Source organism: Cyprinus carpio, chromosome B22 (assembly GCF_018340385.1).
Source record: "Cyprinus carpio isolate SPL01 chromosome B22, ASM1834038v1, whole genome shotgun sequence".
In the NCBI taxonomy this organism is placed as follows: domain Eukaryota; kingdom Metazoa; phylum Chordata; class Actinopteri; order Cypriniformes; family Cyprinidae; genus Cyprinus; species Cyprinus carpio.
This window is the reverse complement of record NC_056618.1, coordinates 35,412,217-35,427,909: the sequence shown is the minus strand read 5'-3', so window position 1 is coordinate 35,427,909 and position 15,693 is coordinate 35,412,217. Positions and strand designations below refer to the sequence as shown.

Below are 15,693 nucleotides of genomic sequence, written 5' to 3'. Positions count from 1 at the left end.
GGCCACGCAGCCTAATGTTGTGTAATAAATTATATGTTGAACAAGTAAAATATTTCTTTTGAAAGCCTTATAATTGTAAAAGTCATTCTTGAGACTTTCTAATTTAAACACATAAATAGTTTAATAATCTTAGTGAGTATTTTCAGTCAAATTTATTTGGCGGATTAGATTATTATTAAGTCAAAACATCATGTAAATTAACTAGATTAAAATTTTAATCGGATGCGGCCCTAATTTAAAAACTTGTGGTTGTAATGTTGTGGTTGTCTTTCTTTCTTTTTTTTTTTTGGGTCAAATATCAAAAACAACAAATATTAAAGAGACAAGACAACATTCTTAATAATTACACAAACCAGGTACACTTTAATCAACGACGCCAACATGTTAGGAATTACGTTTTCTTTAACTTGAGTACATTGCTCATTTATTGTGAGGGAACACATCACACGTGGCATTTGTTCTTCAAACACTTCCCTTCAGCGGTTACATGATCAGATGACTTTGTTAAACAGTTGTTAAACAAACACTCCTGGGTGTCCCAGTTATGGCTATTGACCAAAACTCCCCACCACGTCTAACATACAGACGCCATCCCTACGGCACCACTCCGCATAGATGTTATGTTTATAATGGTTTGATTTATTATTTTAATACACGTGATCAAAGCCGCAAAATATAGACAAGACTAATGAATGAAGTTAATATATTTGCTCAACTGCTCATGGCAGATATGATGTCTGTTTCCAGAGAATTAAAAAAGTGTCTATTTTCAGTAAAAGGATGACACCACAGTGCACAAATGCTTCATCTAGACAGAGAACATGCTGAAGGTGTCATGATGATTTAGACCATCTCCACTCACTGCTGATGGGACTCACAAGGACAAACCTAGAAACCAATCTTGCTACATTTGCTGATGATGGGCAGAATGTCACTGTGTACACTCTCAGAAAATAGGTGCCAAAACTGTCACTGTATGTACCCTTCAAAAAGGCAATAATATATAACAGTTTACAATAATTTTGTACACTCTAGGTTACAAATCTGTACATTTAGGGGTACTCAAATGTAACCTTTTATGGGTTAGTAAAGGCCAAAGGTGTACTTTTGAAAGGGTACTGTCCCAGTGTCAGCTTTTGTTGTAACACAAGGGTAATCTAAATTCAAGACTACAAATGCACTATCCCACCAAAACCCCTACGACTGCTAAATCACAGAGAGGGGGGGGGTCAACAAAACATGTAATAATTGCTTTAAATGTACAGAGTAAGATAGCTACCAAAAAACCCAAAATATAATAACAATAAAATAAAAAAAGCATCATCTGACCGGTTAAATAGACTCGCATAGCTAAGCTGTGAATTCAACTACTGCCATAAGGCCAGATTCATCCTCTTGTCATCAAAGACGAGTGGTCTAAAATCTCTTTTAAATGCACCCGACTCTTACAGTAAAGCTTTGACCAACTGCTGTGAGCTGAATTTACTCCCTTTTAAACTCTTGGAGAAATCTGATGGGTTTATACAGAGAACATATTTTCACTCCCCTCGGCCCAAAAAAAAAAAAAAAAAACACAAGAAAAAACACATTGCATGAAATATTTTTAAACCATTAAGATTTTTTTTTTTGTTTTTTTTGCATGGTGACATTTATTTTTTATAAAAAAACCCACATCCTCCCTTGTCCATTCTCATTAGTACAGGATGAATGTGAACAAAATGATACAGAATTTATGTGGCAAAGTACAATTCCTAATTGAATAATTTTTTTCTGATAAAAGGTTTTTGCATTATAAAAAGAAGAATTTGGGGAGAAATGCTTTCAGGCTAAAATTTTTCATGAAAGAATGTCACAAAATCTTAAACAGGTGCTAAAAATAACAGCTTAGGTTATGCATACAGATTTTTTTATTTTTTTATTATTTTTATGTTTTATAATGTTGATTTATTATTTATACACGTGATCAAAGTCGTAAATATAGGACAAGACAATGAATGAAGTTAATATATTTTTCTCAACTGCTACTATGGCCGATATGTGTCTGTTTCCAAGAGAACTTTAACCAAAAGTGTCTATTTTCAGTAAAAGGAGGACACATAGTGCAATAAATGCTTCATCTAGACCTAAGAGAACATGCTGAAGGTGTCAGTAGATGACGACGACGATCTCCACTCGACCTGCTGATGGGACTCACAAGGACAAACCTAGAAACCAATCTTGCTACATTTGGCTGATGATGGGCAGAAGGTCACTTGTACCACTCTCTCGAAAAACAATAGGTACAAAACCTGTCACTGTGGACGTCCGGTACCCTTGTCAAAAGGCAATATATTATACACGCTTTGATAATAATTTGTACACTCTCAGGGTACAAAATTCTGTACATTTAGGGACTAAATGCACTTTTATGGGTTAGTAAAGTACAAAGGTGTACTTTTGAAAGGGTACTGTCCCCAGTGTCAGCTTTTGTACCTTTTTTTCCCCTCAGAGTGTATGTGTAAGTAATAGACAACCCTTTTTAAAATAATAAAAAAGAACAAAAAATAAAAAATCATAGCTCTTGTAAATGTGTTCATAATAAATTACAGTGCAGATGTTAGTGAGCACTCACTAACGAAAATAACTTCTTAATAGGATCGGTTTGTTGTTTTCCGAACAAAAATATCTAAATATGCCCTAAAACAAAATAAAAAAAAATTTTTTTTTTGAGAATGGAAATGATTAAAAATATTAAGACTTGTTATATAAAAAAAAAATTTGTTATTGTTTGCACTTAAAAATCTAATCTGTAAATCAGCATCGTTAATACCTTACAAACATTTTTGCTTATCAGGATTTGTTTTGTTTGTTGTTTGGTTTTAAGGATATTTAAATATTTTTGACATTAAGGGAATAGTTTTATACTACGTATAATATATATTATATATATATATAATAGTAATTCTTTTTTTTACAATGAGGCTTTTCCTCTGCAATACAATAGACATTACACTATTACTCACAGGGAAAGACTTTGTAACACAAGGGATAATCTAAATTCAAGACTACAAATGCACGTAGTCCCACCAAAACAACCCCTCCGACTGCCTAATTCACAGAGAGGGGGGGGGTCAAATGTCAAAACATGTAAATAATTGCTTTAAATGTACAGAGTAAAGATAGCTACCAAAAAACCCAAAATATAATAACAATAAAATAAAAAAAGATCATCTGACCGGTTAAATAGACTCGCATAGCTAAGCTGTGAATTCAACTACTGCCATAAGGCCAGATTATCCTCTTGTCATCAAAGACGAGTGGTCTAAAATCTCTTTAAATGCACCCGACTCTTACAGTAAAGCCTTTGACCAAACTGCTGTGAGCTGAAGGTTTACTCTCCTTTATAACACTCTTGGAGAAATACTGAGTGTTTATACAGAACACTAATTCGAACATATTTCACTATGGAATTGCCTCGCACAAAACAAAAAAAAAAAAAAAACACAAGAAAAAAAAACAACATTGCATGAAAATATTTTTAAAAACCATTAAGATTTTTTTTTTTTTTTTTTTTGCATGGTGACATTAATTTTTTATAAAAAAAACCCACATCCTCCCTTGTCATTCTCATTAGTACAGTATGATGTGAACAAATAATGATAAAGAATTTATGTGTCAAAGTACAATTCCTAATGGAATAATGTGTGTCTGAATAAAATGTTTTGCATTATAAGAAGAAGAATTTGGGGGAAGAAATGCTTTCCAGGCTAAATTTTTTCATGAAAATAATGTCACAAAAATCTTAAAGGTGCTAAAAAACAGGCTTGGTTTATGCAATACAAGATTTTTATTTTTTTATTTATTTTGGGGGTGACCTGGATTTTTCTTGAGATTCTCTCTCTCTCTCTCTCTCACTTCTCTCTCTCTCACACACACACACACACACACACACACCACACACACACACACACACCCACACACTCTTTGCTCTCTCTTTAGCAATGCCACACTCTAAGAGAGCACCCTGACAGCAGATGCCGGCCTGAGTTCACGGTTCATTCCTGCAGTGCTTCAGCGGGCCACATGGTGGCGATGACATCCATGTGACAAACAAACTGAAACCATCTTCTATATGAGGGGAGAGACTAGGAGCAATTTCTTTCCTGACAGCAGAGACAAGACCCTTCATAGGTAGAGGTCACCCCTCATTTCTTGTGTACACACCTTTAGGTTTGTGTTAATGTGTAGTCGTTTACAAAACATCTTTGTTTTCTCTATGAAAAGCTGCTGGGTGGAGCTACTGGTTCTCGTTGCGGATTTCCTGCAAAATGTCGATGAGGCTCTCCAGTCCGAGCACGTATCCGCGATCAGGCCCATCGTGGACGGTTTGGTCATCGCGGGAAGCCTTTGAAGGTGCTTAGCTGTGGGCGAGTAGTCGATCATGCGCACCATCCCACGCTCAGCGTCTGCGGAGGCGTATGGGGCTCCGAGGGCCGGACAGGTTTCTCCACACAGCCAGCTTCTCCGGGCTCCGAGGCTCTCTGACAGCCAGCCTCCACAGACTCTGGGTTCCTTGCCCTCGTATATGATGAGCAGCGAGCGCTGGAGTAGGCAAGCGGTACGAGGCCTGGCGCTCCAGCACGCCTTCAGGATTGCTGCATAGTTTGCTCAGGATGGGCTCGAAAAAGGTCTTTGCGCAGCTGTGTCCCGTTGTGCATGAACTGAAAGAGTGCGTGTCGAAATCCCTCGATAGAAAGACTGCGGCCATAGTACTTGGTCCTGCATAGATAGTGACCGGTGTCCATCTGATAGACCTGCACCCGAGCAAACACAGGAGACACGGGGGGCTTGAATGATTGGGAAAACCACTAACAAGTGAGGAAGAGACGGCCAATGTGAGTTGTAATGTTAGAGGAATAAATCGCCTGTTAAATTCGTCAAGGCCTGATTATGCTGGCTTCAAGCCTTTTTTTTTTCAGCCACTGAGGATATACTCAATGTAACTTTTGACAAAAAAAATAACAACAAAATGTTATTAAGAAGAGAGTGCAAAAAGAATCCACCTTCCAAAACTGTCTTCACCCAGACAATCTATGGACAGAAATGAAATCCCCCCCTGCTTTAGTCCCTATTGCTCACACCTCAGTTTTGTTAAAAAGACTGAAATTTTCTGGCCATTCATATACAGGTCGATGTATATCGATATCACATATTCTCAAATCGATGTGTTTCATTGCACCTGCAGGCTTGCATACAGCATGTAAGAAAAAATGCATGCTAAAAAGAGACTAGTTAATAGTGATAACTGCTCCCTAAACTAAACTGTGTAAAAGCAAAAGTAAAAAAAATAAAAAGTTATGATTACTTTTTACTTGATGGTTACACTACATGACATTTGCATTGCAGTATTACAGTTTTTTTTTAACAGTTGCTAAGACACATTTTATCAGTACTTTGTTTACTTTTTTCAAAGCAATTAATTTCACATCCAAAATGCACTAAATCTACCCAAAAACACTTCATACCTGCCTCACTAGCAAAGGTTGTCACCTAACAAGCACACTCTGTCACTCATAAAAACAAGGACCTAAAAACACTAACAACACTGTGGCATTACAGAATGTAAAATTTCTTTGCAAAAAACGAATGACAGCTCTCTGCTGTTTAGAATTCACTGCAATTTAAGTTACATCCATATTTACAATACAGTATGAAATTATTCCAAAGTTCCCATCTTGTAACGGTGGTAATGAAATTGAAAGGCTTTATATTTGGTATATATTTCAGTATGTTAATATAAAGAGCCAATTGGGTTGTAGCTATATAGAGTTCTGGCAGTGTTTGTGTCTTAATGTTGATCATGTAATTTAAAAGATGTCAAAGCACAATGAATAAATGATCCACAGTTTTCCCACATAAATGCTGTTGACCTCAGTGTGTTTGAAGAGCTTTGAAAAGTGCCCTAAGTATTGAGAAATGTGTTTCTAGCGACCAAAAAAACCAAACCTGGCATGACTTCTTCATTTTTTTCCTTTCTTTATCATGGCATAGTATTTGTCATTTATCCATCTGTGTGTGAACACAATCTCAGGCTCTGGCTGGACACCTGCTTTATTACACTTAGTGCTGATAAAAGTCAAATATTACTTGTTGGCTTCAAATCTCGTTTTCTCCCAAACACAACCATATTTTTGACATTGATTATGTTGGCATCAACTAGTGCTATGACAAAAATCATAAATGCTGAATTTATGTGAGCAAATATCTTGTGGGCTAAGAAAAATAAACTTAATAAAAGTTAATAAATAAAAATAAATAAAATTAATTTTCTTACTCAATTTGCAGATTTTATTCTTCTTCTTGTTTCAAGAACAAGAATACAAATTACTACGCTAAAATTAGTTTTCATGCCAATGTAAGGGATTTCCTGTCCTATTTTAGTTTTTTCCAAACCTATGCCACCTACAAAAGTGAGGCCGAGGTTAACTAACTACACTCTTAAAAATACAGCTCCCAAAAGGGGTTCCTGCAACAATGCCATAAATATGCCATTTTAGCTCTCTAAACAGATGTTTTCAGTGAAAAGTTCTTTTAATATTTTTTTTTTTTTTTGCTAAATGTGAAGAAAATGTTAAATCTGAAGAACCCTTTTCCACTAAAAAGAGTCAATACAATGGAAAGATTCTATGGATGGTAAAAAGTTATTTTATGGATGCCAATGAAGAACCTTTAAAGGGGTCATGAACTGAGAAGCCAAAATTCCCTTGATCTTTCGACATTTTGAGGTTCATTGTACTATAAAAACATCCTGCAAGTTTCAGAACACAAATTTTCTCGTTAGTTCTAAAACACAGCTTATACTGAAGTCTGATATCATTCAGATGAGTCATTTATTTTTACTTATATTAGTGTTATTGTGACAAACTTGTACACATATACTAGTTCAACTTTAATGCCAGACTAAAAATATATGAAATCGAGTGCAACATTTAAAATATGATTAATGGCAACCTTTCCTAAATGTTGTAGGCCTCATCTGCATTTTAGCTCGCATTCTCTGGTGATTTATTAAAGGGCATACTGGCTCGCAAAACATGATTTTTACTTCATATTTTAAACACTGCATTTGTAACATAAGTAACGTAATTTTATTGACATTAGTAACTGTAATCAAATTACATTCATGTAAAAAGTAATGCATTACATTACTGCGTTCAGGAAAAGTGATTAGAATACAGTAACGCGTTATACTCTGTCCACGCCTATTCAAACAGAGCATTCTGATGAGAGGGGTCAAAAACAGGACAGAAAATAGCCTATTACTTCTAACTTATGTTTTTTTATTTAAAAATCTTGATAACATTATAAGTGGTCCTCAAAGAACAATATAAAACAAAGGCAGTTCATGACCCCTAAATTGTAAAAGTGTAAAACCACCAGTCATTGCAATTGCTCCACTAAGTGTCTTAGGTTAAAGACATACGCACCTGCATGCCGCACACACGCACTCCTAATGTGGCAGACGTGCTCTGCTCGCACTTTTTCATCTGCCGGGCGGCTTTCTCCTCTGACGCGTCATCGCCGTGCTGCCGGGGGCCCATCTTCAAGTCCAGAATGCAGGGGTAGACGAAATGATGGACTACGTTCTCCAACAACAGAAATTCTGGTGGAGGTTTTATGGTCAAGAATCATAGACAGAGGAAACATACATGCACAAAGCTTTTTTTCATATGTATTTACATCAATGTCTGTCTAAATACTCAATTCAGATTGCCTGGAATGGATGTGTTAGAACCGCATTTAAGGCACAGTATTTCCAGTCAACTTTTATCAGTAAAAACCAACTTTGAAACTGAAAAGCTACATTTCAATATTTTTTTAGCAGTGCAGTGAAAATAGTGCTGTTTTTGAAGTAGTTAAACTTACAGCTTTATTCTTTTTGTAAAGGGATGCTAAATGATAGCTGAAGATTTAATTATCCCATATTAACAAATTTTTGTAATTAGTCTATGAAAACATTAATCTGAGTTAAACGACAGACAACGAAAAGTCCTGACTTGTGGTATTCCTAATAATCTCATAGGCCAGACATTCACTATTCTCTGTATGTATGTACTGTACATGTGGAAGAATTGACAGTAAAGCAGACTTGACTTCACTCGTATTACTGGACAAAGCCATCGTAAAGAGAAGAGTGTGTGTTTACCAAAAGACCATTAACTTTGATGAGCTTGACAATGTTATCACAATCTGCCTGTCAATCATTTCTAGCCAAAGCCTTTCATACAAACAAAAGGTTCTCTCTTTTGAAAAGCAAAACCAAATCATTTATGATTAAGGAGGATTTTGGAAGAAAGAAGAAAAGAGAAAAATTAATCCAATTAGAGTCCTAAAAACATGAACATCTGCTTCCTGTTGCTCAGCTTGTGGAAAAAAATATCACTACTGAAAGAAAGACTTTCCCTCATTTCTCTGATGCCAAATTACTCAGGAATATTTGTGCATGGCATAAAAATGTACTCTTGCCTGCTGCAAGTTTTTGGGAAAACGTTTGTCTTTGCAAGATAAAAAAAAAAGGTAATAATAATAGCAGTCTTTTCACTTATCGGCTATACTGTTGTACACATATCACTATACAGTTTTCTTACACCTTTCTTTAGATGTCAAATGTAACACTTTTCAAGCATTTTACAATATTTTTTTGTAGCTTTGCAGCATATTACATATAAACGTACTTCACCATATTTAATCAGAGGTTACAATGTTTTTGAGAAGAAACAACCCACAAATCTATGTTCATTATTTTTTATGCTCAACTGCCTTAAGCCCCTGATGATATATGACTCATGGAACCATGAAAGCAGAAGAGTGGCTGCTAATTGCAAAAAGATTTACATCAAGCATGATTTTTAGTGTTGATGCATGGAGTTAAGGTTAACAAGCAACTGAATAACTTTTAGGATTTGGTCCTCATTTCAACCATAACTTGTGTTTTTCATTTTCAAGTCCACTTCGTATTGAAGTGGGGACATCTCTCTCTCATTTTATGCCACAGGCAAAAGTAATAAGGCCCTCTCTAAATTAATTTTTATCTAAAAAGAAGACTATCAGTCAGGTGGCGTATTACTCCACATACAATTTCAGCAAGCAGTTTCAAGCTAATTAATATAGTTGACTGCTTTCCAGAAAGTAAAACTGAATTTCTTCACATCAATTTTCTACACACGACAAAACAAAGTTTATGAATAAACTGTGCTGTTTTAGAGCAGGATACTGTAGAGTTTTCTGTCTTTGGAGTCGGAGCGCATGCGGCTGAGCTGTTGTTTGTGGCAGCGCAGACTCCAGGGGTTGTGGCTGATCTTCTCTGAACTCAGGCCGCTGTTGCTGTCCAGCATCTGGAAGGGCACATCTGAATGCATCTGTAGGTCCAGACGAGGACTCTTCAACTCCTGCAGACTACACAGACACACACTTAATTACCAACAATGCAGTGCCAGTGTGACTGCTGAGAAAGTTTTATTATTGTGAAACTCTTCAAATAAATGTATTTTTATGGGAATGTTTGATTGGCAAATACACAGGTTTTGATTAAGACTCATGTACTTGTTATGAAGCACTATTTTTGTCATTATCACAGACAACACATTTCCAATGCAATCAGTTCAATTTCAGTAACTTCTCACTGCTAAGCTATAAGCTCCAAAGAATGTATCATCTGAACTCAGCTTGATGCTGATTCCATAATTAATGTGTTTGGAAAAAAACATTCTCTGAATATTTGTTTTGCCATTTTTCATGATATAGGGTACACCTGAGGTACATTTATATAAGAATTAGAAGTCTGAATATGATTTTTTTGTATAAATTTATGTATTTTGCTCTGTTCCACCTCTGAGGTCTTGACCTTTGCAACCAGGGCTGCAAAAATAAAAAGTAAATGTGAAAGTAAAATTAAAATCATATATAACTATCTATCTATCTATCTATCTATCTATATATATATATAGTATATATATATATATATATATACACATTCACTCACTTGTCATTGCTGTCGCCATCGTGAGCAGGTCGGTCCTCTTTGTGCTCGCTGCTGGAGCGGTGGAGGCTACGGCGAGAGTGTTTTCGGCGAGGCTGATCTCTTTCGGACAGCTCTTCATGGTCCAGCCCCTCGCTCTCTTCGTATGGATAGGCCACCAGATTGATGTAGCCATCAGAGTCACCCTCAAAACACACCAGCTCCACACCTACAACATCAAACATTACTTAGAACTTGTATATGCCTAAGAATCCAACAAAGAAAAAGATGTAATTAAAAAAAACTTAAAACATTTACATTATGTTCATATGAATTGCACATTATGACTCAAAAAAATCTATTCCAGATTATGGACTAAATTATTGTTTCAATAAATAGTGATTCTACATTAATAACAATGAGTAATTTTTTGCTTCTTGTGCATTCAAGCACTTTAAATTGGCAGTTGTTTTTAAAGTCCAAAGCCACAGTCATGCAATTTTATGACAAATCAACACACAATTACTGATTTTGAATGTTTGATTCCATTCTGTACATTCTGCCAAGTCCAATAATTATTCCGTACCAATCCAAATTAAAGTTTCACCTTCACACCCATGCACTGACACATTGGTACCTGAATTTATGACAAAACTAGTTTGGCTAAAGAGAAAGTCAAAATGTATAGTGCATGGACTATAACTTCAGAACACTAATATAATGAAGAAGATCAAGCGTTTGGACTGTATATGTGGTATGATGAATAAAGAAGCTCAGACAGATGCATATGTGTGGGAAGGACAGAATAGCAGCTAGTGGGAAGGGCTAAATAATTCCATCATGCCTCTGTGCTAAAGCTCATTTTTAGTTTCCGTGATGTCATTTCAGCACACAAGCTCATGAATGAAGACTGCAATGATACTAATGAGCTAATTCAGGAAGAGCTCTGTTTAATAGGCTTTCCAGATCCAGATTCCAGATCTGCAGGCTCTGGAGTTTCTTTCAGGCATCTGCTCAGCCCGGCCTTTATATTACGCATAATTAGGTTGTATGTTTTTCTATGTTCTGGCTGCTTTCAAAGACATATCTTTTAGACAGAAGCAACTAATTTGTGACACCCACAAAGACTAGTAGCAGAGCGTTAAGTAAGCCAAAAATTACATATTTAATTTATAAATGTTTTAAAGGATATATTTATAAATCATTTACATTTTCCTTTACATTACATTTAGTAATTTAGCAGATTCTTTTATCCAAAGCAACTTAGAAGGCGACTCAATAGACTCAATCACAGCAACAAGAGAGCAACAGTACACAAGTGCTGACAAATCTCAGTTAGTCTAACACAGTACACATTGCAAGAATACCATGACTGAGGTGCCCTTGAGCAAGGCACCGAACCCCCAACTGCTCCCCGGGTGCCGCAGCATAAATGGCTTCCCACTGCTCTGGGTGTGTGTTCACGGTGTGTGTGTGTTCACTGCTGTGTGTGTGCACTTTGAATGGGTTAAATGAAGAGCACGAATTCTGAGTATGGGTCACCATACTTGGCTCTATGTCACGTCACTCTCACTTTCACTTTCAACAGGGAATAAAACATGGAAGGACATCATGAATGAGGTATTAGGAAGATTAGAGTGGATCATTTTAAATATATCTCTCTGATTAACTGAAAGCTAATTTATGCAATGGAGAAAACGTGGATAGAATCACGGAACCCAGTCATAATAATATTACTGTATAATGCGGAATGTCATGTAATTTGGTGAATTTTGAATGCGTTAATCATCAGTAAAAAGACTGCTATTTAAAATTTAAAGTCTGCATGTTCTGCATTTCTCAGTGTATGAGTGGCACATTTTTCATTTACTTCACATACTCAAGTATACCTGATGTTTGTAATGTTTACAGTGTCTGCTGTCTCACAATATTAACACCAAAACTTCATCTCCAGAGCTGCTCTGAGTCACTTCACCAGCATTTCATCATTTAATTTGATCAAACTATTGTCAGATACACACAGAAAACTCAATGGGCTCCACTACAACCCGCCAAAATGAAGGTCTGGTTCATCTTGAAGAAATTATAACAGAAATAATATAACATTGCACTTCTATATATAATAATAAACATATTAAAACCTTATTTTTAAGGAGTATCACACATTTTATTTCATATTTAAATTTTACCTTTTCATTTCATTACATTGAAAATATTAAATACACTGCATTATGTACATGCTTTATGCCTTCATTTAATTATCACGACAACAAATAAATCATAAGTTTCAATTATTGTAAAAATAAAAAATATTTTGTTGTAACATTTTAAATAAATTGCTAAAAGGATTAATAAAATGTAATTAAGAAAAACATAAAATGGGAATGTGGGGGAAAAAAATTAAACACAGGGCCCTGATTGCAGCTGCAAAAAACTAGTTTTAAAACATTACCCGGATTTCAGCATTGATGATCACAATTACACAGTAAGTCACAATTAAATACAATCTGACTAAATTAATAATGCACATGAATTTTATTCAATAAAACAAGGGCTACTCTTACTGCTTAAGAAAATGAATGCTTTGTGCAAACTGTAGAAGTGAAATAAGTTGAAAGCATGTTTCCTTCTGAAAGCTTTTTGTTTGCCAGCAATAGCTGTGACTAAAGGTTAGCTAAAGAGGTGATATGATTTTGCATGCCCTAAAACTTCTGAAACACTTCTAAACACTTATCTTTAGAGTTTGTGCTCATCCCACTCTGTTGACATTTGAAAAGCAATGCCATGTGATTCATAAGGACAGGGCTATTTATAACCCTTGCTGTGACTAGATGAGAAAAAATAACAAGCTTCAATGTTGCTCTAGCAAGGCCTGAAATAGTCAGTGGAAGTTTCAAAGATGTCCGGCATGCATTTAGCCCCATCAAAACTCACAGGGAGGAGGGGGCGGTTCATATGGAAGGCATGCTGTGAATCTAGAAAGTGAGATGTTTTGGGGGGTGGTGGAGGGTGAACACAGGACAGATGCAAAAACACATGAGTGTCACACATACACATTTCCACTGCAGACAAATAATAGCAGCTCACACTGCCAGTTATGGGTGGTCTGAACGACTCAATCTGAGCTTTATTATAAGAATGCGAACCTATTTTAGGACTACATTATTTCCACATCATCACATATCTCAGAATGTCAACGTAATCTTATAAGCGTCGAGGAAAACAAAACAAAACAAACAATTCAGGCCCTAAAATAAATACAGCATGGATGAACATTTACCAATTCTTTTAATCTGTTTTTTGTCTTACAATTGTAAGACAAAGATAAGAAAGATGCAGGTATGTGAGGTATGGTGAATATGAAGATATTTTGTAATTGAAGAGTCTCAATTTTTGAAGTGTGTATATAAAATAATAACAACCCAAGTGAGATGGGCAAATATTCACTCGTAGGGCTGGGCAATATGACCAAAAGTATTAAATAATCAATTGATTAATTTAATCCATCTTTTAAAATGTAATCAAACGAAAACATAATTAATTTACAACAAAACACTGCATTTTATTTTTTGCCAAATAAGAATGTATAAATTTATACATGGATGAAAAATATCGGTTGTACTCCTTAAAAATAATTATATTATTACCTATTTCTAAGAGAACTAGGCCTACATTTTAGTATACAACAGTAAAATTTCTGTCATAATTTCTTCAGGTTAAACCTGTAAAATTAATCCATAGAGCTTTGGTATGTCCAGAGCATTTCATCAATATCAACATTAATTTTAACGTTGAATTAACGGCAACCACATAAACAATAATAATAAACATCAATAACAATAGCTTGAGTCCCTCCTGAGTAGATTATTTTTGATAACAAGCAAATCAGACAGACTTATTGAAAATGCAAATTAATTCTCTGCCAGCAGGAGGTGCTTTAAAGCAGAAGAAATAGAGTCTTCCCCAATAACAGCTGTACACAAAGCAGTGCTGAGCTTACAAACGCTGCTTCATCAGGCATATAACATGCAAGATGAAATGAAAATGACATGAAATTTTTTTTTAAAGACAGCCTTCTTTCAAAAATGTAGTGATGTAAAAACCCCCGCTCCTCGTTTTGATTTTTAAACATGCAGTACGTGCTCATGTTTATTCAACAAAGCTTTATATTGTGGTGAGCGCCACAGAGCGCCACACGAGTGGAAATAAATAAATGTATGGGAAACACATCCCCACAGCACACAACAACCTGAGCCCAACTTCATTACTCATCACTTTATTTTTAACTGCATTTGTAGTCAGACCTGGAAGGTGCATGCGCCCGATGAAACCGCCTATAGTGGGAAAAACCTGCTGTGACTTAACTTTCAACACAGAATTTGAAGAATACGCCATAAATAAAAGCCATGGTACCACCACAAAAACACACTCAACAAAATATCAACAAATCCACAAAAAATATGGAAATATAATTTTTGGGCAGTATTTCCCACCCCACTGTCACAATGTGGGTGATGTTTTCCAGTGCGGCAACAAAGGATTATACTGATAATCCAAAAATCATAAGGATACTAAGTAAAGATCAAGTTCCATGCAGACACTTTGTAAATTTCCTACTGTAAATATATCAGAACTTAATTTTTGATTAGTAATATGCATTGCTAAGAACTTCATTTGGACAACTTTAAAGGAGATTTTCTCAATATTTAGATTTTTTTGCTCCCTCAGATTCCAGATTTTCAAACTGTTGTACCTCAGCCAAATGTTATCCAATCCTGACATACATCAATGGAAAGCTTATTTATTCATTTCTCGATGTTGTTGATAATGTTGACTAATAGTTTCAGCCCAAAATTTGATCAAAAAGGGACCTTTGAAGTCTGAACATCTCGAGAGAAGCAGCACTGGAAAAAGGTGTCTTTCATCAGTCTCTGGACTCTGGCTTTCCTCTGACATGACATCAATGTCATAACACCCGTCTTCACAGCACCTGCTCTTCGGGGCTCTGTTTTGTGTACACTACATACCATAATAATGTTCTCGTCTCCCATGACAGTTCACATCCTGTCTCAGACTAGGTTCTGTGCAGCAGACAGACCTTGCAATCTGACAACAAACAGGCGTTATGATGAATAAGTGAGAACAGAGGCCAGGTGTCATAGATTTTCGTTTCTATAACTCACTTCCTGTTTGTTGCTGCTGTGTGTCTCGAGTTTGAGCTCCGTCATGTTAATTCTTTATCATTTTTTATCTTAAAATCTATTTTATACACCATCATTTTCGTTTCTATAACGTGTGAATATATCCTCTATTTTAATTCTACAACTTCTCTGCACAGGCCCGGTGCACCCAGGACTCGATCTTCCCAGATGTTCTTCACTATTGTGCCGGGACACCACGGACCCTGGGTACACTCGCAGCGAAGGACGCTAGCCAGGCCCCGGTCGACGACCTCTCCCCCTCCGTCTTCGAGATCTCCACACGGAACCACTTCACTCCCCTCCGCGAGACAGAACGCGACGCTGTGATTGTCGGAGACTCCATCGTCCGACACGTCTGTGTTACGTTAGCTGAAGGTAAAGTGCACCACTTACTGTTTCCCTGGTGCTCGTGTTCTCAATGTTCTGCGCAGATACCCGCGATCCTGAAGGGCAACGAGAGCCCCAGAATGGTCGTGCTTTCACACCAGGGTTAAC

At 36.2% G+C, this 15,693-nt stretch overlaps 1 pseudogene; it reads right to left on the bottom strand.

Annotated features, from left to right (window-relative positions):
• Positions 1 to 4,255: 4,255 nt before the first annotated feature.
• LOC122141433 overlaps positions 4,256 to 15,693 on the bottom strand; it is a 49,253-nt pseudogene continuing 37,815 nt past the window's right edge.